The sequence below is a fragment of the Falco cherrug genome, chromosome 12 (genome assembly GCF_023634085.1).
Source record: "Falco cherrug isolate bFalChe1 chromosome 12, bFalChe1.pri, whole genome shotgun sequence".
NCBI classification, from domain to species: domain Eukaryota; kingdom Metazoa; phylum Chordata; class Aves; order Falconiformes; family Falconidae; genus Falco; species Falco cherrug.
Genome location: NC_073708.1, coordinates 7,484,431 through 7,511,897, shown reverse-complemented (window position 1 = coordinate 7,511,897; position 27,467 = coordinate 7,484,431). Strand labels below are relative to the sequence as shown.

The 27,467-nt window shown below is 54.3% G+C and overlaps 1 protein-coding gene and 1 long non-coding RNA gene across 5 annotated transcripts in view; one reads left to right on the top strand and one right to left on the bottom strand.

Annotated features, from left to right (window-relative positions):
- The first annotated feature begins 1,069 nt into the window (after nt 1-1,069).
- Nucleotides 1,070-7,582, top strand: LOC129737229 (uncharacterized). The gene is made up of 2 exons (XR_008734812.1): nt 1,070-1,991; nt 5,405-7,582. It is a non-coding gene; the product is annotated as an uncharacterized LOC129737229 (long non-coding RNA).
- Nucleotides 7,583-14,943: 7,361 nt separating this feature from the next.
- LOC106630938 (zinc finger protein 501-like) overlaps nt 14,944-27,467 on the bottom strand; it is a 53,250-nt gene continuing 40,726 nt past the window's right edge. The window contains exons 14-16 of one of the 4 annotated variants that reach the window (XM_027800637.2): nt 27,112-27,249; nt 24,035-25,110; nt 14,944-21,773 (exon numbers count right to left, since the gene is read on the bottom strand). The gene's annotated coding sequence lies outside the window, so the exon portion shown is untranslated. The remainder of the gene's footprint in view (nt 21,774-24,034; nt 25,111-27,111; nt 27,250-27,467) is intronic. The other 3 variants (XM_055724893.1, XM_055724894.1, XM_055724895.1) reach the window with 3 other exon arrangements.

Sequence of the window (27,467 nt, the reverse complement as noted above, 5' to 3'; positions counted from 1 at the left end):
AAACAGTCTGATGTGTGAAGCCTTGTGCCAAGGTCACGCTGAACAAGTCTCAAGGAGCTACCAGCTCTGCATGAATTTGGAGACTGGAGCCTGTCCCCTGGGGATGAGGTCAGGGGTGTCTCAGGTTGAACTGACCTGTGGAAGGTACTTTTTTGGGTAATGTCCTGGGCAGAGGGGTTCAGGCAGCTCAGGAAGGGGCTGCCCGTGGGCATAGCTGCCTCTCAGGGTGCCAGCAGGTGATGCAAGCCAGGGCACCACATCGCGTGACCTGGTTTGGCCGTGCTTACATGGTGGAAAATTCCTGCCTATGGGCAACATCCCTCTGCCTTTATTTTTAAGCAGTTCGCTAAGGACGCGGCTAACGCACAGAGATAATAGGTGCTGACAGGAGCCTGGCTGCTAACTGGGTTTTTGCCCGGACTTACATGATATTTATAATTAAAGGAAGGAGGGAGGGGGGTTTAGTGGAGGAAGGGGACAAAGCACACAGATGTGATGGGAGAGACCAAGCTTGCAGAGGAGCTGGGGCTCTCCAAGGAGGTCACAGGAAGGGATGCTTACACTAAAAATCAGCATCAAGATTACTCATATCCATGGCATCAGCGTGGGTTCCCCCCCAAGTCATCGGCGTGCCAGGGAGGTTGAGGACAGGGTGTTCTCACGTGTGGGATGGGGATCCAGCCCCTGCACCGTGTCAGAGCTGCCCCATGCAGCAACAGTGCTGAGCACTGGGAGAGGTCACCTTAAATCTGAGGGTGCTCATGGCATTTTCCTGCTGCCCGCAGAGGCTCTCTGCTCTTCCTTTTCGCATCCTTCCCTTCCCTTTCTCTTTCCCCCTTATTTTATGCAGCAGTACTCACCACTCGTGTTCCCAGAGCCCACCCAGCTGGGGTGGGTGCCATGCTGACCCTTTGCAAATCCCACCATTTATTTCCAAAGCTTTTTTTGCCCAAGTTCAATTTTCCACTGGGTGGCAAAGATGCTTTGTTGGGCTCTTTGTTTACAAGGGAAAAATGCATACCAGAAAAAAACCCAGTAGGTGTGGGTTAACTTTCAGCTTGAAGCCGTTTCACTTCCCACGAAGGAATGGTGCAAGTGCCTCAGGTCAAACACATGCACGAGTCTTTGCAAGATTAGGTCTTGTAGTTTGCCTTCCTGAATGTGTAAATATAGCTGAGGGAAACCTTCGCTCTGGTGGCAACTCAGAATAGTTTCCAGCCTATCTTAGAAAGCAATCAAATAAAAACCAGAAAGAATCAGACACACAAAACCCTCGGATAGATGTAAACGATCTTTCTTAAGAAGGGATGTATTTAAAACAAATCAGGGAGCAATACCAGGAGCCCTATGGAGATGCTGGACATCTGAAATCTCACACTGGAAGGTGTTACATGAATGAGGGGAATTCAGGTGGGTCAGCGGGTAAAGACCAGCTGTGGGTGATGCTGTTTTAAAAAGGGAGGGAGAATAAATGTTTTACACTGGGCTGTAGGGCCAGGGCTGTGCTGTGCCTGGCAGGGAGCTGCTTATTGCTTGCTGCTGGTTATGCGATCCCCATCCAGAACAGCTCACATCTGCAAGCAGGGCACGTGGGCTGAGGAGCGCTCAGAACCGGCATCTGCAAGAGCTCATCTCCCTCTGCCCTGCACCGCTGATATCAGAGGCATGGAGGGGCTCGGGGAAGAGGACTGCAAGCAAGCTAGCGGCAAGCCGTGCCTTCTGCATGCCCCTGAGTATTGAGGCTGAAGGAGCTGGATCTCCAAACAGAGGCACGGTTCCCAGTTGGGCTGGCATTCCCATTTCTCAGGGGTGTTGCTGGGATGTTAATGGGGATGCAGGAGAGGCTGGCTGGGAGAAACCCAGGTGGCTGCTTTTCCCAGGCTCCCCGGCAGTGATGTATCTGCCCAGTTCCAGCCCTTCTGCTCAGTGTCCCATCCCACTGTGGTGGCATGCCAGCAAGACGATCGCCAGCAAAGTGTTATCGCCAACAGGTAGGTGGTAGCCCTTGGGCACTCTAGCATCTCACCAAGTCAGCTGGCCCAGATATGGGGGGAAAAAAAAAAAAAAAAGAGAGATGGGACCTACCAACACAGTAACTGCCACCCCAAAACCTGCTGATGCTGACAGGGAGAAGAGATGTTGGCAGGGCTGCAGGAACAGCCTGAACTTGATCTGAGAGGCTGCATTCAGGTGCTGTGCAGGGAAGATCTCCAGGCTGAGTTTCTGGGTAGCAGGGTGCAGTGTCAGAGGTCTGCAGTGTGTCCATCCATGGCCCAGGGGAGGCAGGAAAATCTCCCTCCTCTACTCTGTCTGCCAGATGGAGGGAAGGCATTGCAGCATCCTCAAACCCCAGCGCTCTGGGGCTGCAGACTGCTCTCCTAGCGCCTGGGTTTGCGAGTGATGCTCAGGGTTTGTGGCTGACTCACACCGTTTCCCTGCACCGGTAAAGGGTTCCTGTACCACTTAGGCACTCTGGACTCCGGGACTTTATTCATCCCAGAGTGGCTGGCTGGGGCTTTGGTGTCCCCTGAGTGGCCCAAAGGCACAAGGGAGGAGGAAACCCAGGATTTAATCATCCCATGGGAGGTTTGGAGATCTCCCACAGGGCCACCACCTCTGCTTTAAATTCAAAGATGGGAAAAGTTAGAGTTAAGAGGAGGGGAAGAAGAATAAAAAAAGGGATGGGGCCAGCCCTGTGCTGGAGATGGGAGGTGTATGGCCAGGGGGGGAGAGTGAGGAAGGGGGTGGGTGATCCCATCAGCCAGTTGGGTAATAACGATGGTGGTCACGTGTGGAGATCTGCTTTAGGCACAGCTCGTGTGTTTGTGCGGCACAGGGAGGGGGTGTGAAATCAGCTCCCACTTCCAGGAATCCTCCCGGCACAGGATACACGGTGGGGAGCTGGTAAACATGATACAACCGCTGGCCTGTAACTCAATCAGCTTCCTGCGTTAGCTGCTCCCTGCCTGGGGACCTCACTAGCCTAACGGCTTCTTGGGGTGCCAGTGCATGGGATGGCATGTTCCAGGGCACGGGGCATTGCCAGTGGTGCGTCAGGAGTGACGGGAAGGCAGAGGGGAGTTTGCCACAAGGGTCTGGGGACAGGGCAGCTTCTCCAGCCCAGGACGGATGGATATTCCTTGGGTACAGCCTGGGTCCAGCTGCTACTTGCAAACCCTCTCCGGCCTCAGCCACGGGCTCCCAAAGTCATAAATAGCCACTTGGCAGAGGAGCAAACATCTCCCCCAGCCTCCCCTTCCCACCTCCCCGTGCTGGCAGCAGCGGGGGCGGCGGGTCACAGCCTGCACCCATTCACAGATAACAGCGGCTCTCGGTGCCGGCTGCCAGCACGCCTCGAGCTGCTCCTAATGTGCCCGCTCACAGAAAGACATCTCCATCTCGCTTGGGCTTTCTGCCCCCCTCCCTCCCTCCCTCCCTCCCTCCCCTGCCGCTCGGCAGAGCTTGTTTATTGCTGTGTGCAGGGAAACCATGACCTCCGCTGCCTGCCGTCCCCTTCGGCCGCCCGTCCCCGGGAGCAGCAGTGTCCTAGCGTGCCAGCTGGGGACATGCGAGGGGACACCCGCCGCTGTGCAGGGGCCGAGGCAGGGCAAGGTGGCTGGGTCCTGAGTTCGCTGTGTCCCCAGATGCAAGAGGAGTGGGGGGTGGGAATGGGGATTTCACAATCACAAGTGATGCCGATTAGACCAGTTAACAACCTCCATGCAGGGGCTGAGTATTGATGAGCCCGAGACCTGGGGAGGTAGGAACGGGGGTGAAACAAGTTAATACAGAGCATAAAATTGTGCAGGTGAGGGTGGGGAAGAAAAGCTTCAGCTGCTGCTTCAGGCCTTGTCTGAAGTGGCAGAGGAGGAGATGGCTGGGAGCAAGGACACCGTGAGGGTGAGATGCTCTCGGTGGCTCAGGATGGGCTCCCCACGGCACAGGGGACCACTGTGCCCTCTTGCCCAGCCTGGCCTCCTGCAGCAGTCAGCTTTGGATGAGAGGGGTGACAGGGTGGTCAGAGGGATGGGAGAACCCAGGGGACGTAGGAAGAGCTTGGCTTGTCTGGCTTAGCAAAGCAGGGGGCGTGAGGGGGACACAGAGCCTGCCTCATCCCTACCCCATGCCCAGGTCTTCAGCAAATTGGCCCCAATCGATTTCTAAACATATTCTTCAGCTAAGATGGGAGAAGAACAGGATCTAGCTTGCTTTATTTTTATTTTTTTTTTTTAGCTCTCAGCTTGATTTCTTTCACAAAGGAGGAGGCAGGCAGGGGAGGCAGAGCTTGGCCAAGCAGCCCTCTGTGGGAAATGGGGTGGGTTTCGTGCTGCCCGCTGGTTTATTTGTATTTTTAGAGCGTGCTGCAGGCACAAGGTCGCCAAAGTGAGTGAAATTCCACCCTGGAGCCTAGAGCACCTCCCTCGTCCCCATCCCTCTCCTTGGGACTGTGCTGGAGTCAACAGCTGAGCTGGGGCTCAAGTGTCCCAGCCGCGACAGCGCCTGGCTGAGGCGAGGGGCTCAGGGCAGCTGGGTAGGTGGGTGCCGGGACTCTGGGTGGAAGAGCTGGGGACCAGCAAGGTGCTGGGCAGAGGTCAGCCCTCCTGCTGTTATCCCTCCTAGGAGAGCCCCTGGGAGTGAGGGTCTGGCTGTGACATGCTGGAGACCCCATCCCAGGGTGGCACAGGGTGTCCGAGGGCTCTTGGTGCAAGTGATCTCAGCGGGGGATTTGTTTGGTAGGACAATGGACACCCTGCCCCGAGGGGATGGGCATGCTGAGATGAGACTGGGACAAACTGGGGACCTCAAATAGGTCTAGGAAGAGGCCAGGGTATACCCTGATTGCTCAATGGAGCGATGAGCTGGCAGTGTGGTGAGTCAAAAGCTGAGGAGAGGGGAAAACCCGAACGAATGGGAATGTGTGGGGGTTTCAAATGGCACCACACATCTCCTTGAGAACACACCTCCATTCTCTTCATCTCCAGTAACAAGTGATGCAAGGGAAGCATCTGGCTAGGTTTTGGGCTCAACAGCGAGTGAGTCAGGCGGGCGGGAGTCCCACCTCTTGAATCATGGCTGGCAGCACTGCCAGACATGACCCCAGTGCTGGGAGCAACCCCTGCCCACTTCCACTTGCGAGGGATGGTGAGGTCATAGCCCCCGTGGGCTGGCTGCAGGCGAAAATCATCCCTTTATGAGCTAAACCTGAAATAAATGAGAAACTGTCCCCTGGGATGCTGATCCAACCAGAAAATGTAGCAAGAGATGCTTCCAGGAAGAGCAGAAAGTGTCAGATCATTGCTGTAAGGCAAGAAATCTAGCAATTAGGACAAGCAAGATGTTGTTTGAGAGCTGCTCCTTCAGAGGTGTGAAATGCTTTCCTCTGCTTTTTCTGATGATCTTCTAGGAGATGGTTTTCCCTGCTTGAGCTGCCCAAATGCTTGGCATCACCCGGTTCAGGCAGCCCGAGCACCCAGTGGTGATCACCTACGGAGGGGGCCAGTTGTTTTCACCCAGAGATACATACACTGATGGGAGTCAGCAGGAACCAACATTTAAATCACAGCCTGAACCTCAAAGGTAGGGATGAGGATGCCTGCATGAGGGAGCTGAACCGCAGGAGAAGGGGATGCAAGGTACTGCTGTTATTGCTAGAAACATGGTGTGGCTGCCAGGGCTGCGGCTTTGATCTTGGACTTAGGGACCAGGATCTCTTTTCTGAGCCATCCTTCCTTGCTGTGGTGGCATGGGATGATGTGATGAGGAGAGGATGGCTGGCTTTGCAGGGCAGTAAGAGTGGGCAGGGGATGCCCCATGGACATGCTGAGTCCTTTCTTCCCGTCCATGCTGAGAGCAAGGGTTCCCCTCCACCCTGTGCCCACACCTCACCTCCAACACACTACAGTTTTGAGGTGATTTTTCCCCTCTAATACACAACCCAGTGCCTGCCTGCACCTCCTAGATGTCTTACTGCCAGTCCATAGCTCTGCTCTGGGGCATCCCCCCTGTGGGTTTTGTTTTTTTTTTTCCAGGCCTTGTTCTCAAAGATAATCCCTGTTTTTTCCAAAGCAGGCTGTTTCCTCTAATAGCAAGCACCCAGCAGCCAGCAGCTGAAGGCTCAGTTGCTTTGCCTTGTGCACAAAACTTTCCACTTATGCTTTTTGTCTTTCCAGCCGAGGGAAGCGCCTGCCTTCCCCAGCCTCTCGCCTGCAGAAGCGTGCGGGAAACGTCTGCCCTCCTGTGTTCAAAGTCCCCTCCAAAGAGAAGCCAAGGGTGCACTGACCTCACGGGATAAATATTTTCCATGACATCTCCTTCCCGACGTCTCCTTTCGGGCTCTGTACCTATAGCTGACCCAGCTCCGGGTTTGCAGCCAGCCTGCCCGAGCTCGGCGGGTGCCGGGAACGGGGCTGGGTTCTGCCTTCTCCTTATTCCCTACATGGCCCCACGCAACGTCCCTGCCTGAAGGTTTCAGTGACCTCTCTGGAACCCCTTCCAGGGACTCCTCTGGCCAACGAGGCAGCTCGTGGGCCGGTGCTGCTCGCCGTAGACACTGAAGCCTGCTGGCTTGCTGTGACGGTTTCTCCAACACTCCCCCTCGCCCACTCGCAGCTATAACACGGCTGTGGTTATGGGCTGCTGCCAAGGCAGCTGGGATGCTGGAGGCAGCAGCCTTAGAGCAGGCGCGAAGCATCCGTGGGCCAGAGGTGGGATGCAGGGAGGTTGTTTTGAAGTGGGAGCAACTTGTCACCAGGCAAAGCAGGGGGACACTTACTGACTCTGTATCCTCGCCGCTCACCCAGTTGAGTGTTGGATGTTCCAACAGGTATTGTCCACCTCCAGCCTCTTACTGCTCTTGCTGCACAGCTTTCCCTTACAGGCTCCTTTTCCTAACAGCACTTTTCTCAAGGGGACCATCACATCTGGCGCTGATCCCTGGTGCGTCTTGGCAGCTGGATTTACAGCACAGGTACTGCAGAGCCCAGGGCTCTTCGTGGGTGAGGTCTCTTTTATTTGCAGCCACCAAAAAGTCGGTGGCTTTCTGTTGGCTTGCTAAGAGGAGATGCTGCGGTCATTCTCCTGCCAGGGCTTTTCAAACCACATGCCGATTCCCATGCCCAGTGTGGTGTCCTGAGGGGGACCAGGGATTTCATGCTGCTGTGCATAGAACTGGATCCCTTAGAATTGGATCCCTACCCCCCCTGTCTTGTGGAACAGGGAGAAAACACTATATCCTGCCAGAAAGAGTGCCAAGTGTGTGGCACACACCAGGAGGTGTCAAAAAATGCTCATGTCAGTCCCACAGGCAGCTCTGTGCCTTCTGTGTTGGCCGTGTAGGGATTACCCAAGCAATTTGCTGTGGGCATTTCAGAGCCCCTTATTTCTAGGGTAGGGTTTCAACTGCAATAAAAGGGCCTCTGCAAGTGAGGCAAGAACAGCTACACCTGCCCTTCTGGTAGCTCCTCCCCAGTTTGTATAAAAGATACCAGTGTTTCCCAGTTCTTTGGCATGGGAGAAGTGCCATTCTTATCTATAGGGTTATTAGTGCTGGAAAGAAAATGAATATTAAACATCTCTTACCCTGGGTGGTTGTACAGGTTCTTTTTTTGGCAATATATATATATTTTTAACAGATCTCTTGTTGGCAGCCAGGGAGGTATTTTCCACTTTTTGCCTGGTGGTAACTTCACAGGAACACTTAAGGGTGCGGTGGAGTGCTTGGCTGGACCAGAGCTGAACCAGCCTGTGACTTCCAGATATTGTCCTGCCCCTGGTGCAGAGCAGGTGATGGACCTCCTGCTGCCATCCCATTCTCTTGCAGAAATGTGTGTGTGGTGCCCAGCACTCCCCTACGGCAGCAAGCCGCAATGCTCTCGCACTGAAGCATCAAACACGCAGGCTGCTTTCAATGAGCCGTAAAAGATCGTGAGCTCACTTGCCTGTGCACTGAAGATGCATATGTCACTGTCACGTTTTTGCACCTATTTTTGTCTGCATCTTGGAGGAGACAGGTATCCTCGGTCTTAAGAAAGTGCTGCACTCCTCCTTGCAAATACCAGGGTGCATCTTGGCTCCTGGGAGGACGTGAAGGCTGTTACAGCACATCCCACGTGAAGGTGACGTGGATTCCCCCCAGTGATGGGGAAATGTCTCTGCTGGAAGTGCCCGCCTGTTGGGCATGGCAGACTTAGGGGGGCAAACATGCCTCGTATATTAAAGGCTGACACTTAGCTGGATGTATAGGTTTTCCCAGAGGCCTGGGGCTGCCCTGGGGCTGCTGCTGTGTCTCCTCGCATTGCTGGGCAGAGGAAGCTGCAGCTAACCTCACCGCAAACACAAATTAGTTGGTTTTTGTTGCTTTTTGGGTTGGGTTCTTTTTTTTCGGTTTTCTGTGTTCAGTTTGAACAATAAAACATCTGTTCCTGAGCCCAGCAGCTGGACCAAAATGAAATGACGTTAGCATCAATTATCCTCCGGGATGAGGAGGCTGATGGGAGAATGGTGCAGATTTCTTTAACACTGAATAACAAATGAGAACAGCAGCTTGGCTAGGTGGCTCGTGTTCCTGGAGAGTCTCCAAACAACCCACCCACTTCAACCCTTGCATTGGGGCACCCACTGTTGTGCACCACAGCTCCAGGTACCAAACATCAGCTACTGGGTGAGTGGGGGAGATGCTTTTGCAATGACTGGGGAGTAAGACCCTTTTGTGGTAGAAGGACTTACGGATACTGCAGTGGCAGAGATTTTTTCTGAATGCTCCAACCTGATACAAAATCAAAGTGTAGGGGTTTTTGGGGGGGATGTTAAGGGGGGCTGCATGTGTACCCAACCTCCTGCTAGGCCAGCATGGTGAGCCCCAGCTGGGACATCACCTATGGTGGGCGCAGGCAGCCAGCCTGGAGCAGAGCTGGGGTTCACAGAGGGGTGGGATGATGCAGAATCACATTCCCTGGGTACAGAAAGGGGCTATTAATGGGGAGAAAGCGGGGGGGCAATGGAGCACAATGGCTCTGATTTGTTGGCAGTTGCGACCTACAGTCCCTGGCAGCACCTCAAAGCAGCTGTAAAGTGCCAGTCGGTGGCGATGCTTCAGCGCGTGATGCGGGCGCCTGACCCTGGCGTGAGGCTGGGACAGGGGCTTCCTGGTGGGGAGGGCACTGACCCGGCTCTCCTCCCTGGGGCCCGGCAGAGGAAACCCAAGCATGCTTGGGGTGGCCTGGGTGCTCCAGGGACTTTGCTTTCCAGGGCTCTTCCCAAACCCATCTGCCCTGCTAGCCATGCCTGGGTGAAATTTACCTCTTACAGACTCAGGTTGCCTCTCTCCTCGAAGTCGGGTGAATGTAGCCATGGATGAGGTGGTGCCAGTCTCCAAGCATGTACCATGAGTGTGCATACACACAAAAATATCCTCCTGTCCCATCCTGAACAAGCTCCCTAGAAGAAGGTTATTTCCCCCACATCCCAGTAGCACAGAAAAAACCCATGACTGTGGGAAAACTCAGGAAAATTATCAGGGAGTAGCATTTTTATGAGCGAGCTGCTTTATACCTGTGCAGCCAGATGCCTGAATAACTTAATGCAGGCTTCAGGAAATAATTTGGGCTGCTGCAATTTTGCTTCTAAAATAGCTTTCCGGCTCCCCGGGGAGCTGTGAAATTTGGGGCCAGCACCCTGCGGGTGAGCTACAGCTGCTCATGGCAGAGGAGCCCCACATGGGGACTGGGCTGGGGGAAAATGGGGCTCATGGGGCTCACTAGCTCGCGTGATGCTCATCACAATTTTTGGAAGGAGAGTGTTTGTGGTGAGCAGCAGAGAAGAAAGAACCTGTTTAAGAACAACAAACAGCGTGCTCCAAAAACCCGACAGCATGAAGCACCCATTTTGTCTGGCTTCTTCCCTGAATGTCACGGGTACCACCACGGGACAGCGTGTCTGTGACAGGCGCGTGTCTCGGGCTCTGATGCTGCACATCTGCACACCCGGGTGCACTCCAGCACAGCAGCTCTCGTGGGAGCTTCACCCACATCACCTAGCAAAGACTCTGCTGAGAAAAGCCCCTTGCTGGCTCGCCTGAGCTGTTTTACTCTAATCCCTTATTGCCTTTGGCCTCCAGCCTCGGTTACATCAGCAAGCCACATGGGCCAAAACTACCCCCAGGTGTCACGTCCGACGTGCATCGCCTCTCTGCTCCGAGTCTGGGCTCTGCATGTGCTTCTGCCCTGGGCTCTCATACCAGAAAACAGAGTCCAGCTGGGAAAATCCCCAAAACTGCTCGCAGGAGAGACTTGGCAGAATTAGAAGCTTTGGCTTTATATATGTGTATATGTATATATGTATAAATAAAAAAAATAAATCACTTTGTCCCAAAGCAACTGAGCTTACCCCAGCATGCCTATTTTCTGTTACGTACTGTTACTTCAGCCTGTTTTCCCAAGCCTTACCAAAGTGATCATTGTGTTTGCCTGTCCCTTCCCTCAGTAACATGCTGAACTGGCTGATTTTGCGTAGGTTTGGCAAAACCATGAGTTCCTCCTCAATATTCAGGTCTTTCTGGCCGTATGAAAAGAGGTGCCGCTGCTGGGGGCTGGGCTGATCTCTTGCAGAGAGGGAAAGGCTTGCTGGATTCCCCAGTTTCCTGAAAACTCCTGACAGGCAGGGACCCCATCAGCTGGAGCATGGGGCAGCCGGGGAGGTGTCCAGCAGCCTGGGTGGGAAGGGGAGCCATCCAGGATGTCCCATGCGGGACAGGGGTGGGCGATAGATTTAATAAGAAAAGCTTTCTCCTCCCCAGGTCTGGCTTAGGGAAGAGTTTGCTAGCCAGATGCCAAAACTTGGCAATCCCTTCATCTTGGGATGAGGAGGGCTGTGCTGAGACCCCAGGGGGTGCGTGAGGGATGGGGCTGTCCGAACTCTGGGCATGTCCTCCCCTCCCAGCCTGGCAGCAGAGATCCTCTAGTGCATCAGGATCCAAAGGATGGAGCCAAAATAAAGGCTGAGGTCTCTGCACCCTGCCTGCTTCTCCAGTGATCCATCTGAGTTCTTGCCCTTTCTTCTTTTGACCTGGTTTGCAGTGACCTGCTTTTCCCCACCTGCTGGGTAAACCTAATGAGATGCAGACGCCTGAACATCGCTTGAGGAGCTGGACCTTAATTCCCACCTACAGCGCTGGTGCTCTGGCTCCCTGTAAGCCGGCTCATGTCTGCAAGGACTGAGCCTCTTATGCATCACCTTCCCCTGTCCGGGGTGAAATGTGCCCTGAGGGCCGTGTGGCAGTGGGGAAAAGGGGTTTTGGGTTTTTTGGCAAGGAGCCAGCAGGACAGGGCTGGGATATACAGCAGGCACCTATGAATCACCACCCAGAGGAGGTTTTGGAGAGCTGGATGGGACAGAAAATGCTGAACAAGGCACAGGAGGAGCATGAGTCATATGCGATGCAGCCACCCGCCTAGGAAAGAAGAGGTAGGGTAGAGGAAGAATGGGAAAAAGCAAGGCAGGGGCAGCGTCCCGTCTGCCACAGGCATCTGAGGCACTGGTGGGATGCTCAGTGTGGACAGTGACCAGGCAAGGGATGCACGGGTCTGCCTTTTGCCAGTGTCTCTGCTGTGCGGCTCTAGAGCTCTTCCTGATGCCAGGGTAGGGCAAAGCCTCAGGCTGGGGCTACAAATGTTGTAATAACATCTGCATCCCACCTCGGTGGGGGGTTTGGGCTCCGCAGGGCTCCTATTCAGCCCTGCTCACCCAGAGTCTTCTCCACCCTCCAGCCCAGACTCAGCATTGGGGAGGGGCTGCTGGGGCCGGGGGCTTTCCACACCCCCACCCCCACCCCACCCCCGGTCCCCCTCACCCCTTCATTTCAACACACCCCTCCACCTCCGGCTTGTTTGCACAGCTCAAAATGTTCCGAGCATTATCAGTGTTTGCGCTTTTGCCATTGTTTGTGCTAGTTGCACTTTAAAGGTAATAAAGTCAAGCTTTGTTTGCTTACAAGGAAACCGTATTTTTTTTTTCCCTCATGAGCCAAACCAGAGCTCACCCTAAAACATGGCACTAACCACCCCGATAAGCCTGGGCCTGTGTGGGCTCCTGAGAAGGATGGCCACAGAGGAAAAGGAGCTTTATGTGCGCAAACATAACACGCTCACGCTGTGCATCACCCCATGGCTCTGCCCGCCAGGCTTTATGCTTCATGGGGAGGCTGGAGCCAGCATCCCCAACTTTCACCTTTTGGTGGGTCCCCAGAAGCCAGTCCTGGGACATCCTGGGTCACGCAGCCCCGCAGGCCCTTTTCCAAGCTGTGGCATTACCCCCAGCAAAGCTGCTTCACCTCGACCGGGTCCCGGGGCTTATGGGACTGGTGCGGGAGCTGGGTGCTGCCGGTGACACTGGGCGGTGCAGGGAGGTGACCTCGCATGTGCCCAGCTGCCTGTGGCTGTCCCCATGCTGGCATTGCCTCCGTGTGCTGGCTCTGACGTGCTGTCCCTGTCCGGTGGGTTAAACATTAACAGGTTAGGGCCAGCAAGGCCAGATGAGCCTCAGCAGTGACTCAGGCAAGGATGTTATTTGTGGAGAAAGCAATGCTAAGCAAGTGCCCTTCACTGCGCTGCTCAGCGACCCTCTCCCATCTAGCTGCTCCTCCTCCATCCCTGCTCACAGAAAACCTTCCTCCATCCTCCCCCTCAGCTCCCTTTCTGCTTTCTCCATCTCTCAGTCTGATTGAACAGTGAGTGGCTGAGCTGCCCAGCAGCTCCACAGGCAGGGTATCTAACGCACCGCCTAGGGCTGACCTGGCCGAGGAGATGCTGCTGGAGTGTGTGCTAAGCCTCTCGGGGTGACGCCAGCTCCACCGCTGGCCCCGCTGCCCCCCACCCCGAGCCCTTGGTACCACTCCAGCATCCCTGCGATGGGGCAGCACCCATTGCAAACCCCGCTCTCTGCAGCACCTGGGGCTCCATGGCTGGGGGCAACCAGAGCTGCCCGTTTTTCCTGGAAGGGCAACGCTCCTTGCAACCCATCCCTTGACTAACGTAAGGCACATTCTCCACCCCACCGGGGCACACGTCACCCCTCGAAAGAGCAGCCGCAATGGCTCAGCACCAGGAACACGGCGTAAACAAGGTGCCTGCCAGCCCCTGGCTCTGCAGGGACAGCCTGGGGCTGGAAGGGGCCAGAAAAGGCACAAACCACCACAGCTGTAAGTGCGATTTAAACTGGCAGAAAAAAAGAAGAGCTGTGGAAAAAGCAAAGCTCTCTCTGGGCTGGAAATAAATGGCAGCAGCTGGCTTGCCATGACCTGAACTGCCAGTGCTGTGCTGCAGTGCGTGCCCTCTCCTGGACGCCGGTTCGCTGGCAGCTGGCCCCCTTTGGAAATTTCCTGAATTTTGAAATGCCCCCTGAGAAATGCAGCATTAGCTGTTTGAGGGGTGCAGCTCACGTAGGCCTGTTGCACCAGGGAGGCTGGGGGCATCTCGGAGCTGGTTTAGGATGTGAGCTCTGCTCCTTGGATTAGCAAGAAAGAAATGCAGGAATGCCATCTGCAAACCAGGGCTGAAGCACTAAGAGGAAGGGGGGGTATGTGGAGGAGCCCCACAAGTTGCTCAGTGGGGAGCCAGTGGGGATGAGCAGCTGTGGGATATGGCCACGGGGGCAGGAGGGACTCGGTGGAATCGGTGTAACCCTTCTGGTGTGCCAGTGGCATTGATCTAGGGACGGCCTAACACATTTGTGTTCAAATGCCTGTTTTCATGCCCCCAGGACCAGCTGGGGTGTTTTCCACCCCTGCTGCCCAGGAGCAGTGAGTGCTGCTGGCACGGCGGTGCAGGGAGCCACGGGAAGGCGACCTCTCCCACCACGCTTTGGCCCTATGGCTGGTTTCGCCTCGGATTTCATTTATTTTTTGTTGGCTGCTGTTGTTACCTATAAATAAAGCAGTGTGCCTGAGTCAGCTTTAAATCCATGTGCTGTGTTGACTGAGGTGGCCATGAAAATTTGGGCTGGGATCACCAATGGGAAGCACAGCTGGGACAAGGAAAGGCACATCGCTTGGTGCATCCCAATGCCTTCTTGGCAAGTAAGCACCAGTGGCTCTCTGAATTTTCCATTTTTTTTCATGGGGACCATTTTCCACACCAGGTATGAACAGCCACACCCTGATGTGTTGTAACTTCCAGCTGGGCTCCGCATCTCGGAGGAGAAGGATGGCGCAAAGTGGGGTGAGGCTGTGGCAAAGCCTGGCCACATGCAGCCCCACTGCTGCAGCCCCCAGCCTCTCAGGCATGCTAGGGGGGTTATCTGGCAAGCCAGGGGGGAAGTGACTTGCTCTGGGGAGGAGGTATCTGCTGCAGCTGTAATTCACAGGTCTCAAAAACAGCCCGGGACGTGCCTGGTGCTGCCTGCTCCCACCCAGTGTGGGCTGAGCCGTGCAGGTGGGCACAGGGTGCCTGGTACACGCTGGTGCTCGGGGAGCTCATCCCTGCTCAGCGCAGCCCTGGCTGCAGCTCCTATTTCTATCCTGCCCACACACCCCCCCCCCCCGGAGCATCTCGCCCCCACCTCCTGCTACTGCCAACAGCTCTCCCCAGCTCACAGGTCCAGGCCAGCATTCCTTGGAGTCCCCCAGGCTCTGCCAGTGCTAATTTCCCTAATAAACTATGATGCCAACATGTTGCAGGCACTGCAGCACGGTGCAAACTCATGGGACTAATCCTGCCTTAGCCCAAACCCTGGGACTGCGGTGTGGGGTGAGCTGGGGTAGGAGGCACACTCCGGTCCCTGTATTGCGTTCCAAAGCCCGCAGGCAGGGAGCAAGGGGTGACATGAACATACCCGCGGTGCTAATTGCTGCCTGTAATCCCAGGATTATGTTTTACTGCTTGTTATATCCCTCTTACAGCACCCAGCTCTGTTCCCTACCCCAGGCCAAACCAGAGCACAGCAGGCCTTGGGTTCTTCCTAATTAAATGGAATTATTATTATTATTATTCTTTTTACATCACATTTTTTAACGCAATTTAAAACACATGATATAAAGACACAGCGCAGCTCAGAGACTCGTGTCTTTCTGCCTCCCAGCCTCCAAACACCCCCAAGCGTGTCCCTCGGGATTAGAGACCAAGAGGCAAGCCTGAGGGGATCGCTGCCACCGGGCTCACATTGGACCCCCCAGCACCTTCACTTGGGAGGGGTATAAAGAAAAGATCTGCTTTTGGGGTACGTCTGGAGCTGCTGGGCAGAGCAGAGCAAATCCCTGCTCATCCCAGACGGAGCAGCCATCTGCGGTATCTGTCCAGATACATGCACCTCCTTGAGAATGGCCATATTTCATCCCTGGATCCAGAGCTGTTTGTGAAATTATTAGGGGCAGACAAATGGCAATTTTTGTTTCAGCAGACACGCGGTGCACCAGGTACCTTGCAGGAGATAAATCTCCAGACTGGTAATTGTATTTCTCCTTCCTCTCTCCCTGGCTTCAAATAAATGGACCTAATATGGTCCCAGCTCTCCGAGGAGGTGGTGGTGAGAGATGGGAAGTCAAGAGAGGGAAAGGGCAGCAGAAGGCTCTCCCAGCACAGCATCTGGAAGGTCTGAGTAGTTTCACCATAAGCCCAGGTGCCTCCAAGATGCTACAAGGGATTGCATCTGCTCATCCTCTTCCCTCCTTCCCACCTCTATGCCAGACCACCAGGCAGGCAAGAGGGTCTGCCGAGGATGAGGAGGTGGGACTGGATTCTCACCAGCTCTTTCTGCTCTTCTGAAAACATCTTTCTGGCACCAGCAATGGCAGCTGTGCTTTAGCTTTTCCACTTGTACACTTCAGGCTTTATTTGATTTTACCAGGTCTGGTTTTTCTGGATATTTTTCCCTTTTATGTGGCCCAGTCCTCAGAACAGTTACTTTGGGAGGACGCTTGACCCATACACAGATCTCCGTGGATGGTATAAAAGCAGGGGATAAGGGCGCTCAGGATACATAAGTGAGAGAGAAGTGTGGGGATTGATGTATACTCACGCTGTGGGCAACGATGCTGCGGGGCACCAAGAGTAGGATTTTTAGGATCTGCTCAGTACAGGATTGAAGGCCTCTAAAAGGCTTTTCAGGGTGTCTTGTGCACAGCCCCAAAGTCCTTTTGAGCTTCACTTTCAATGGTGAAGAACTCGCTGGGAAACCACAATACAAAGCCTTGGAGCAGGGGTTAAACAGTGCGGGGTTTTTTATACAGCTTCGTGTTTTCCTGCCTTTCTGAACACTTGGCAATAGACTGCTTGGTCCTTGGAAGTTTTGTCCATAAAAACCCAAACTGGCCAGTTTGCAGAGGTTCACTGAAGAAGCATGAGATCAAGGACAAGAGGTCACCTCCTGACAGCAGCTGCCTGCCTTGCTGCTTGCTCGGTTTGCTGATTAACTTCTCGAATGATGAATGTTACAGAAAGCACTTCCCTCAAAAATTTGTGCATTGGTATTTTTTACATAGCAGTCAATGGACATGAGCATCAGTTTGTAGCTCAGAAAAGCTGTCAGGGTGGGTCTCTGCTCCCTCTTCCTTCACGTGACAAAAATTACTCAAATTCTTCTCATCTAATAGCCAGCTAGCAGTTTTGCACTGCGTCGGCTGAAAAGCAGATGCAGCTCTGGCAGGCAGTCAGAAAAACACTAAATGAGCAAGTTTTTCTTCTGCTTCACGCATCCGCACCATTCCTCAGTGTAAGTGTGTGGTGTAATCATCCTCCATTTGTTTTTATGGCTTCAGTTCCAGAATAGATGGGAACAGAAGCTACAGTAAAACTCCACTCCTGCTGCTGGGAGCTACAGGAAAAATGGGGATGACACGGGTGCAGTTACTGCTCTGTCCCTCGAGCTTTCTCTGTTAAGCATTTAATAACTGAGATACCCCAAATCAAGCCCAGCAGGTGCCAAACGGCAAAGGTGCCTCTAGATAAACTCTTTACCATGGAAAACACTTACTGACATTTGCTATGATCTGAATATCCACGAGAGCAGCCCTCTTCTCTGGCTGATTTACTTCACCAGCTAAAACATATCACCCTTCCCGACTTCCCATCAGCTGGAGAAGGGAAAGCAAGCTGTATTTGCATTTACACAGCGCACTATACCCCAAAGAGCCTGGGAGCATTGGCAAGGCTGTCGGACACCAACCCCATTCCCTCAAAACACAGACTAGGATGGCACAACGTGCGAGAGCATAAAGTAAAGGATTTCTTGCATGGAAAGGAAAAAACCAACACTTCTTGTACCAGTGGTTGGAAAATGTTTGAAGAAAAAAAGCTTGTATTTTTTCTTTTTAGGTGATTTATGTAGTTTCCCTGGTAGCTGTGGCAGAGAGTGTTTGTGCGACCCAGGTGCCAACGACGTGGTGCAAATGTTGCATCAGCAGAAGGCAGAGGGTCCTCCACTTTTACCTTTGCGCATCACTGGTTTATGCCCTGCTCCCTCTCCCCGGGTACCAGCCCGCTGCTGCGGACCAGCTCGTTGGGCTCATTCTCCATCACCTTCCCACCAGGCACAGGGAGTTTGCCTGCCCGCCCACCTCAGCCATGCAACCTGCTCAGGCAGACTTGGCAGGCCGAGAGCAAGCTGTTTGCAAACAAACAGCCAATTTCCTCATCCCCCGGTGATTTATCGGCAGAAGGAAAAGCTAAGCTCAGCCTTGACATCCTGCTTTTTATTCTACTCGGTTTTCCAGCCAGGCAAGCCGGAGCCGGAGGAGTTCAATGAGTGTGGCTGAGGTCAGACCACAAATCAGGGCTCAGTCAGCCCAGGCGCACGGGAGCCTCCTGGCTCAGCCTCCCAGGCGAGGGCCTCTGCAAAGTGATTTATTTTTCTGTCTGCTGTTTCCTTATTTTTAGTGCATGTGCTGGAGTTCCTCATTACTTCCAAAGAGCTGTCCCATGCTGGAGGGTCAGTCATGGCCTTGCAGGGCAGGCAGGTCCCTGCCATGCACCCTGCTTGCTGGAGGGTCTCCAAGCAATGGAGGTGCCTTTGCTCTTCCGACTGCCATCCACAAGCAGCCAGACACCGATGAAAGAGCTGTTTTTTCTCCTTCGCATTGCCCACAGCAAAGTCCCCAGCATCACCCCAGAGTCAGCTTTTGGCTCTGCCAGACCACATTTCTCCCCAGCACTCAGGGAGCTGCCACAGCTCTGCTTTATCAATCCTCCTGTTCATTCATTGGGATATTGGGATGAGATGGCTGCTGATGGGCTCATGAGTTTTTCTTCTCTCCAGCAGCAAGCAGCAGGTCAGGCTGGTGCCATGGTGCAGGGGCTGGACACAGGAGCAGTGTTGCAAGGAGGTAAGCAGGCAAAAGCCCAAGGGGTTGGAGAGAAGCTCCCCATACTTGTGGGACCAGGGTCTTTGCTCTGGCCATTGCACAGCCTGAGCCTTCAGGTGACTCGCTTTGCCCTCCCCTTGTCCCCAGGAGAGTTTCTTTTGAAAATGTTCATCTTTGGGACAAGGGCTGCCCAGCACAGATACAGCTCTGGCCGTGTACTAACACCCAAGAATCATCAGCAGCAGTTCATAATGCCACGCTGCTTCAAGAACAGCTCTGCCACAGCCTTTGCATGGAAGTGTAGCTAATTTTAGCTCATCTGAACGTGCAGCACAGTTGCACAGCCGAGACTGCCTGCAGTTAAAGACAGCCGGGTGAAGCGGCTCAATTTCTTACTACTTTTCAATGTTCATCATCCTTAAGGCCAACTAGCAAGGAGCTCCGTGTGCGCACCCTCAGAGACATCCTCCAGACTCAAAGAAGATGGACACAAAGAAGATGCTTGACAAGCGAGACCTGTGCAAAGCGGAGGTCAGCATCTAGCTGGGTGCTGGTCCATGCCTGGTGCTGCTCACCGTGGCTGAATCAGCCATCCCAGAGGGATTATTCTCCAGGTCTGCACAAACACTCCGCAGCTGGATCAGGGTGAGCAGAGAGGTTGCCTCGCTCCCTCCAGGGGCAGGGACGCTGGCACCCAGCATCAGCAGGGTGGCCCTGGGACATGGGCTGTGTCACAGCCGTGGGGCTGCCGCTGCTGCTGGACTTTGGCCAGCTGTGGGAAGGTGTTTACTGCTGCCATAATAATGGCAGCTGAACAGCTGGCAGCTTTCCACAGAGCCACATCACCCCTGCCTCCGAGCTGCTGGGGGACCTCAATGGGCAGAGCCTGCCGTGGGGAAGGTGGCTTTGGGGACGCTGGCAGGGTACCCTTGGGGCGCTGGGGCAGGGAGCTGTGCTTGCAGTGGGGCTGGGGTGTGCATGGGGGGCTTTTGCACTTGCTTGCGCAAGCCTGTGTCGTGTGACAAAGTTTGTATTAGCTCTTGAATGTGGCTTTCCTTGGGATACGTGCACCAAAGTGCCCCAGCATCGTCAAAAGTGCGGAGCGCCCGCCTTGCTGGGTAAGTGGGAAGCCCAGTGTTGCAGGTATCTAGCGGGGACAGCAGACCAGGCTGTGACAAATGGCATCCCCCACTCACTGAACCCACAGGCCTCCACCCCCAAAGACAATCAAGATGTTATAAGGCAGTTTAAAGATTTCTTTTTCCAGCTCCTAGGCTTGCAGGAACTGATGGCTGCGTGAACTGCCCCCTCTTCAGGCAGAAAGATTTAAGATCTTCTCCCTGGCCCCATTCCCCCAAATCAGATTTTCTATTTCACTATACTGCGATCAAACATGATTTGAGGTGCAGGGAGGTGGGGATTCTATTTGCAGTGCCAAATGCTGCCCTGCAGCAAGAAGCCACCAAGACCCCCTGGAAGCGCCAGTACTGACGGGTGATGCTCCGCTTTATCCAGGGTTACTTTGGCATACAGGGCCCAGGGCTGCAGCCCTGAAAGTTGTAACTTGATTCTGCAGCCCTATAAATATGACCAGTGCACCCTATAAATACACCCAGTGCAAAACAGTAACAGTAACTGCAGTAACAGTCATCTAATCCAGTTAAATGTAATGACTATAATGCAGCAGATCATCTGAGCACAGATAGTGAGACACAGGGACCCCAGGAGGAGTCTCTGCCCGGTGCTGGGTACGCAGTGGGCGAGGAGAAATGCCAGCCAGCTCTTCAGTGATGTGAAAGCACACCGAGGATGAACAGGTTTGCAGCGGTGAAGATGGCATGTGGCCATCCAACAGTCCAGTTCCTCGAGAGGTTCAGGAGGAATTTGCTATGCATCCTTTGGACATGGAGTCAGCTCCGAGGTTGCAGTGCAGAGGTTGCTCCATACCTGTTAGGAGCACGGTCTGTCTCTGGCGGTTGTTGGAGACCAACCTCTCTCTGTAGCCACCATGCCGTGCCACATTACCAGCCAAAGGCTCGTCAGCTGCCTGGGAGCTGCCCAAAACGCTCTGCTGCTGCCTCCTTGGCACGATCCACCCATCCCATGGGTTTTACACCGGGCAGCTGTTTCTTCCCTTTGTATTACCCACCTAAACACAGATTCCTACGCCAGTGATCAGGTGACACCAGGAGGGGGACAAAGGGGTTGCAAACGGATGTTTCAAAGCCTCCTCCTTTTTCTGCATGGAACAGGAGGCTTGTAGCCACAGGCAGAGTGAAGTAGCAGAGAAACCTCCAGGAAAGGCTTTTTCCAGGTTGGAATTGTCCCTCTGTCACTTATCTCCCTCTCAGTATCCCTGCTTGCCCCTTTCTGCTGGATTAGCTGATGCTAAGGCTTCAACAGCCTGTGAGGCGAGGTCAGCCTTCATCTAGGAAAGAATGACAGACCCTAAGACCCCACAGTCCCATAACACTAACATGAAGCAACCTGATTCAGGGTGTAGGAGATGCCTCTTCTGCCCATGGCTTCCTCCTTCCTTTGTAACTCAGCTATCTGCACCTTACTGCCCACCCTCGGCAGTGTCACCAGACAGGAACAGGCCATGGCCACTATTGCCGTGCCATGATTTTTGCATCAGAGACTCAAACTTGATGAGGAATTACACTGCACAGCTCCTGTAAGCTGTCTGTCCTACAGAGATCGAGCATCCAGGCTGTCTTAGTGTGCAAGCACAGGCAGGTCCAGTTCTAAGCACCACTGCTTGAACGGCCATGCTCTGAACTGCATGGACTATTTGGGTGCTTTGAGTCTTGCTTTGGTGGGTCTGAGAGTGGAGATCCGTGAAGGAGACTGGGACCAGAGCTGGGTTCTCATTATGGTGGGGATCACAGGACCATCCGTTTGGAACTGATGTTGGTGAGGAATCACAGGGAGGGTAAATGTCCTCTGCTTCTCCAGTGTCTGCAGAAGACTGACCTGGAGGTTGTCAGTGTGGCCCCATGTTGCAGGATGCTCCCCAGACTCCCCCAGGCATTGCCCATTGGCAAGGGGTTTGGGCACAACTGGGAATGAATGGGGACCAGGGGGACTCGGGGGTCTTTGCCAGACTGACCTGTGTAAGTAACCACACACTTCTAGGGAAGAGGAGCGCACAGGGTAGAACTGTAGGGCATGGACATTTCTCAGTTGCAACACAAAGCACAGTTTTCCTTTTTTACTACTGTAGGAAACTTCATTTGGAAGAAAATAGTAGAGCACATTGCCCAGCTGGCTCTGCAGGATGCAGAAAGCAAGCAGGAGGGATGGGAGCAGCAGGGAGCAGTGGGCAGAGCAGAGGAAAAGCTCACCCCAGGCAGAACCGTGCAAGGGCTGGGGAGAAACTGCATGCCATTTGCCAGTCATCTTTGAAATCCTGGAAACAAGTGCTGGATCCTGGAAATGCTGCTGGAAGAGAGGCTGTACCATGAATGCTGAATGTAAGGCAGTCCTGGAGAGGCAATAGATATGTTTGCAAGCACATCCACACACCAGCCTTCTCACCTCTTCCAACTCTGACACCTCGACATGGTATCTGAGCTCTGAGATATATCCTGCCCCACTACCAGAGGCCCCACCCGAGTCCTGTCCAACATGTCATTTCCAGAGTTCACCTTCCCGTTAAACTTATTTCCCTCTCTGGTCCCTCCTGCCCTGCCCAGGCTGGTTCCTATCACAGTGTCCAAGGCAAAAGATGGCAGTCAGGAGGGCATGGGAAGCATGGGGCCGACAGCAGGAGTTTAAAGCTCGTATTGGCTTTGAGTTCAACAGGGTGGCTGGAAATGCAGCTTAATGAAGTGCAAAGGAATGGGCAGTATGAGATACTGAAGCTGGAAAAAACACCAGCCTACCACTAAATGATTTCCTTCTGACTAGGCCTGGCCTGCAGTCTCTAAATCCTTCTTCCAAAGGACTTAATAAAGCCCCTTCTTTCCGCATCCCCCCCCAACCAGACACTCCTGTGTCGAAGGTGGGTCCATCGCCCCGTGTCCTCCACAGTCTGCAGCAAATGGATGCGAGCTGGCCCCAGGGTCATCCTGCTGGGTCCGTCACACCAGTAGCCAAGGAGGAGCAGGGAGCAATATCCCAGGAAGGTCACTGCAGCAAGGCAAGAGGATGGAGGTGGGAAGAGCTGCTGGTGCTGCTTTGCAAGAGGACTGGGATGGAGATGAGAAGCTGGTGCAGTGAAGGCACTGTGGCTACCATATGCACCTTTGATCCCATCTTGCATCCAGTTCCTGGAGGCAAACGGTCTGGCAGACCCTGATGGGATTCCCCTCTGCCGATCAGCTTCTCCTGATCCTGCTTAGCCCACAAATTAACTCAACGTCATAGCTGTGGACAGTAGTTGCCAGGCCAATGGGGCACAGCCCACATCCTTATTCTGACTTGTCTTTATGCCTGCCTTGGAAGGAAAGAGATGTGAGCGGCTCATTTGCCCATGTGCACTGAACGGGGAGGTTGTGCGATGCTACAGGATGGCAGTGGCCCCAGCAATGTCCCTTAAAAGCCTGAGCAAGCCGGAGAACCTTCAGGGTGCTACCAGCAGCAGGCAGGACTCCCCACAGGCATTGCTGCTGCTGCTGCTCACTCCTTGCTGCTTTTTTGTGCCTTGAATGGATTTCAAAGCTCTTGGCACCACCTCTGAAGAGCCACAAAGACCTGGCCCTGGAAGAGGGCTGCAGCTAGAAAAGCAGATGCTATATCACTCCTCTTTGCTGAAGGACGGCTGGGAAGGGGAGGCCCAGGAAATGAGGGTGTATTTCATGTTGACTTTACTATTTGGTGTGATGCCAGAGCATTCAGCAGTGGGGGAGGAGAGGAAGATTATCTTTGTTCCAAAGAAAACGGAGGCATTCTACCAGGGAAATATCTTCTGAGACTTGAAAACCAATGAGAAGGTCCACCCTTGATGCTCTGGACTGGTGCAACATGCCCTGCTGCAAGGTTGCTGCCCTGCAGCAGGTACAGCTCAAATCACCGGCAGCAGGGGGAACTGCCATAACCCCAGAGCCACGCCACAGCTAACACCCTCCTGAACACGTTTTCCCTCCCATAACCCTGATGCAAAGCTGGGTGTTCCCCCGTTGCCCACCCCCTGCCAGCCCTTTCCCAGCCTCTTGGGTGAGCTTGAGCCCAGCCTTCCCTACCCTGGTTGCCTCATGGACATGGGGCTGCCCTGTAGGAAGGGACTCTGATGTGATCGCTAATTTCATCCGTATTCCTAATCTGACCCTGAGCCAAGGAGGGAATGAAAACCCCTCTCTCTCTTTTCTTTTGACTTGGACAACACCAGACATTTCTTACCACTGCAGCTCTTACAACATCGGATATGAAACCCAGCTCCCAAGCTCTTACTTTGGCTGATGTTCTCTACAGCCAGCTGTAGGTTGTGTCCGTATCCTACACCATGATATCATATAGGATAATGTGCCTGCATTCTACTGCATCAAGCCTGAGTCTGAGTGAGCAGGTACCCAGGAGCACCAGTTTGCCCAGTGAGTACCATAAACCAGCCCAGGGGCAACCAGTACCTCCCCTCTACCTGGCTCTGCACCCATGGGTGAAGACAGCAATGAGTTTGCTGGATGAACCCCTGTCCTGCCTTTGATCAAGTCCACGTGGAGACTGTATCTGTCCTTGCTAGCCATCCTCCCAGCTCCACTTTCCAACCTATCCTCGCTGGCAAGAGCCCGGCTGCTCTTCTGGTACCTTGCGGGGATCCCATCTACGGGTGTAATTCAGAAGGGCTCTAAGGGTCAAAGCTTGGGGCTTTGAATCTTCTGGCTTCGTGCTGGAGGAGCGCAGAGCCAGAAAGCGATGATGGTGCTGGTTATCCATGCAAGATGCGCGCTTTCAGGCCAGGTATTCTGTGTCCTGATATGATTCACTGGAGTCAATGAGAAGGGCAGATGCTGAGAAGCAGATGAGGGAAGCAGAGCACAGGAGAAAAAGACCATGAAGTCTTTTTAAGAAATAACACCTATTTATTGACACATCCTGCACCAGTGCTGCCTGCCCCATCCCTGTGGAGGGAAGATCCTGCACAGCTGAGCTGGTCCCACTTGCCTGGCAATGCCCTTGCCCCCTGGGAGCTGTAATTCGTGGTGTTTCCCGCAGGCAGCTGCAGCGTGGTCCCTGCCCAGCTCTGGCAGCTGTTGCAGGAGAGCTGCCACGGGACAACATCCCAAGATTCTCCATGTCCCCAGGCCCCAGCTTTCCTCACCCTACGCAGTTTGTGCAAGAAGCCCTGGGCAACAGCCTCTCCCTGGGGTGGAGCACCACCAGCACACACAGGGACATGGTGTCCATCCCAGCCTCTCCCAGCTGCCCCCCAGAGACTGGCACAGTGCAGCCCGCCATTCCCCAGGATGTCTGCAGTCCTGCACAAGCTCTGTTCCTGCAGTTTGCCCAACGGCTGCAACACAGTGCCTGCAGGAGCCAGCCCACCTGCTTTTTGTTTGCAACCTAGGGCAGCAGCTTGCAGCCACCGCTGGGGCTCCAGGGGTCAGGAAAATGTTTGTCCCATCCTGTCTTCAGCCAACATTGTCGTGACACCCAAAATGACCAGGGAACATGACACTCCTCTGGAGGCAGCTGTAAAATGTTTGGATGTCAGGACAATCCCATCTGGCTGGTAGTACTGCTGGCAGCAATTTCCCTGCAAGATGTAAGCTGCGTGGTTACCTGGCCTCCTGCTTTCCACCCTTTGCAACAAGGTCGCTAACTTCAAGTCCTCCACATGCTGAGATCCCACAAGGATTTGGTTGCATTAAGCCACTACTCATCTGCTTCAGCAGGATGCAAATCAGCAGAGCGTCAGTGCCATCAACGCAGCAGACAGAGCTCCTCTGACTCTGCGGAACAGCAGCCGTGAGCTGGCCTCCACCTCTCACCAGGCACTGCTGTATCTCAGCATAACCGTGCATCAAAGCAGGCAACATGGGACACGTAAATACTGCCTGCCCTGCTGGTCACAGGTCCAAACACTCATCCCTTACATCCAGGATGGGCGCTGGATGTCCCTGATACCTCTGTGCTCTAAGCATGCCTCACACATTAGCAAACTCACCCTGAGGTGCTGCCTCATGACATGCCAGAAAAGACGAAGGTGTGTTTATTATTTTGCACCCAGTAATGATCAGCTCTGTGGCTGCTAAGCCCCAGGGACCTGCGGAAAGCCCTGACACAGGGAGGAGGCACAGGGACTGGCAGCTCCCCTGCAAGGCAGCTGACATCCTTCAGTTAAATCCCCTGAAACCCAACATGATTGGTGTTTTCATCCCCACACCTACCCCAGCTGCTTCCAGGGGAGTCCTGGAGGGCAGTGGGCTGGAGCCCACCCGGCGGCCGCTGTCAATAACCCCCCAGCGCCCTGGGACCACTGGATTTACAGCAGCCCAGCCTCCTGCTCTGCAAACACAGCAGCTGCTGCAAGCACAGCCAGAGATGAGGAAAAACAGCAAAGCAAAGAGGAGGGGGGAAACCCCCCCACACCTCAGAGCAGGCAGAAAAGCCTGAAAGGATCTGGTTGGACCCAGGGAGGATGAAGCCATGCTTGCCTTGCTCTGCCCCCAGCTCCTTTCTCCTTTGTCCCACCCCTAAAAAACCTGCTGATCTGCCTGCAATTAACAACAAGGCTTCCTTGAGCAGCAATGAAATCTCATCTTATTTTTTTGGGGGTAGGCTGCGTTACTGGGAAAGAATGGGGGCTGCTTCCAAGCTCCGACCCACGCCTCCCCTCTGGCCCTGAATTAAAAAACAAGCAGCTCGGGAGGAAGAAGGGGAGAAGGAAAACATGCCGTTCCCTGCAACTCCACCAGCTCCTGCCCCTCGCATCTCCGCCACCGAGGCCCTGGCCTGTTGGCAGCGCGCGGATTGGCCAGGGTGGGTGGGAAAGGGAGCCCAGTTTGGTGTTACTGGGCAGACTTGGAGATTTTGGGGGGATGGAGGGAGGGGGACACACACACGCACGCGCCTGCGTCGGGAGGGGAGCGTGCACAGGGCTTGTTTTGTGATGCTGGATTCCAGTTCGCCTCCGCCAGCGCGCTGGGACACGGCGTCAGCTGCTTTCTGTCTCACGCTGCTATTTGGGAGACAGCGATAGGGGGGGACGGGGATGGAGGGGGGGTGGGGGGGCTGTCTCTGGCTCTGGGTTGGTGCTGGGATACACGGTGCCCGCCTGAATGTCCCCATTGTGCTGCCGGGGAGGGAGCAGGAAGCGCTGGCATCGCCCCTCTGCACGCCTTGGCACCTCCCCGGCACCCTGCCAGGAGAGGGGACCCCCGGAAAGGGGCAGGGGCCCGGCCCCCAGGGGTGTATGGATGGAGGGGGGCGGGAAATAGGAGAGGAAAAAGAAGGAAAAGGAAAAAAAAAAAAAAAAAAAAAAGAACAGAACAGGGCTTGGAAGTAGAAAATGTCACCGTGCAGAAAGGGGATTGAAAGGAAAGAGAAGAACACAGCCAGCCAGCCCCTTTGTCTGTTACACTTGGGCATTAAAAATGGCCTCTTTCTCGGGGAACAGTAAAAGATCCCCCTGCCGCTGCCCCAAAATGCTAATTTCACCCCAAAAGCTGGGTTTGCACAGGTGGCTGGCCCAGCATGGGGCTAAACTGACCCCAGCAGGATGTTTCACCCAGCCCTGTAGCCCGCTGCGGACCAGTCCCTGGAGCCACCCCTGTGCTTCACTGCTGGGTTCTCCCGATTTCCCAGCCCCAGCCACCCAAACTGCTCCCTCTCCCTCCCTGCCCGCAGGATGGGTGCTGGGCAGGGGCACCCTGGTCACCTACACCCACCCTGGCCATGTGGAGGTGTAGCCGAGCTGAAGAGCCTGGGTTCACCTGGACGACATCTCCATCGCCAGCATGGGCTGAGAAACTCCAGAGCTACTCAGTGCTCCCATGCAGCTTGACAGCACAAAATTAAACCTGAAAGCGGGAGACAAAACCTTAAATTGCAGCGGGAAAGGATTTTTTTCCCCCTCCTTTTCCTTAGAATGTATGAAAGCCAATTGATTTCTCTAGGCCAGAGCCCAAGAGAAAAAGTAAAACCCCTTCCTGGCTCCCTGTGCCAGATGCCTGCTCCATCCTCCGGCGCAAGGGTCTGGGGTACCTCCGGACAAAGTCTGCGCTGTGCTGAAGGAAGG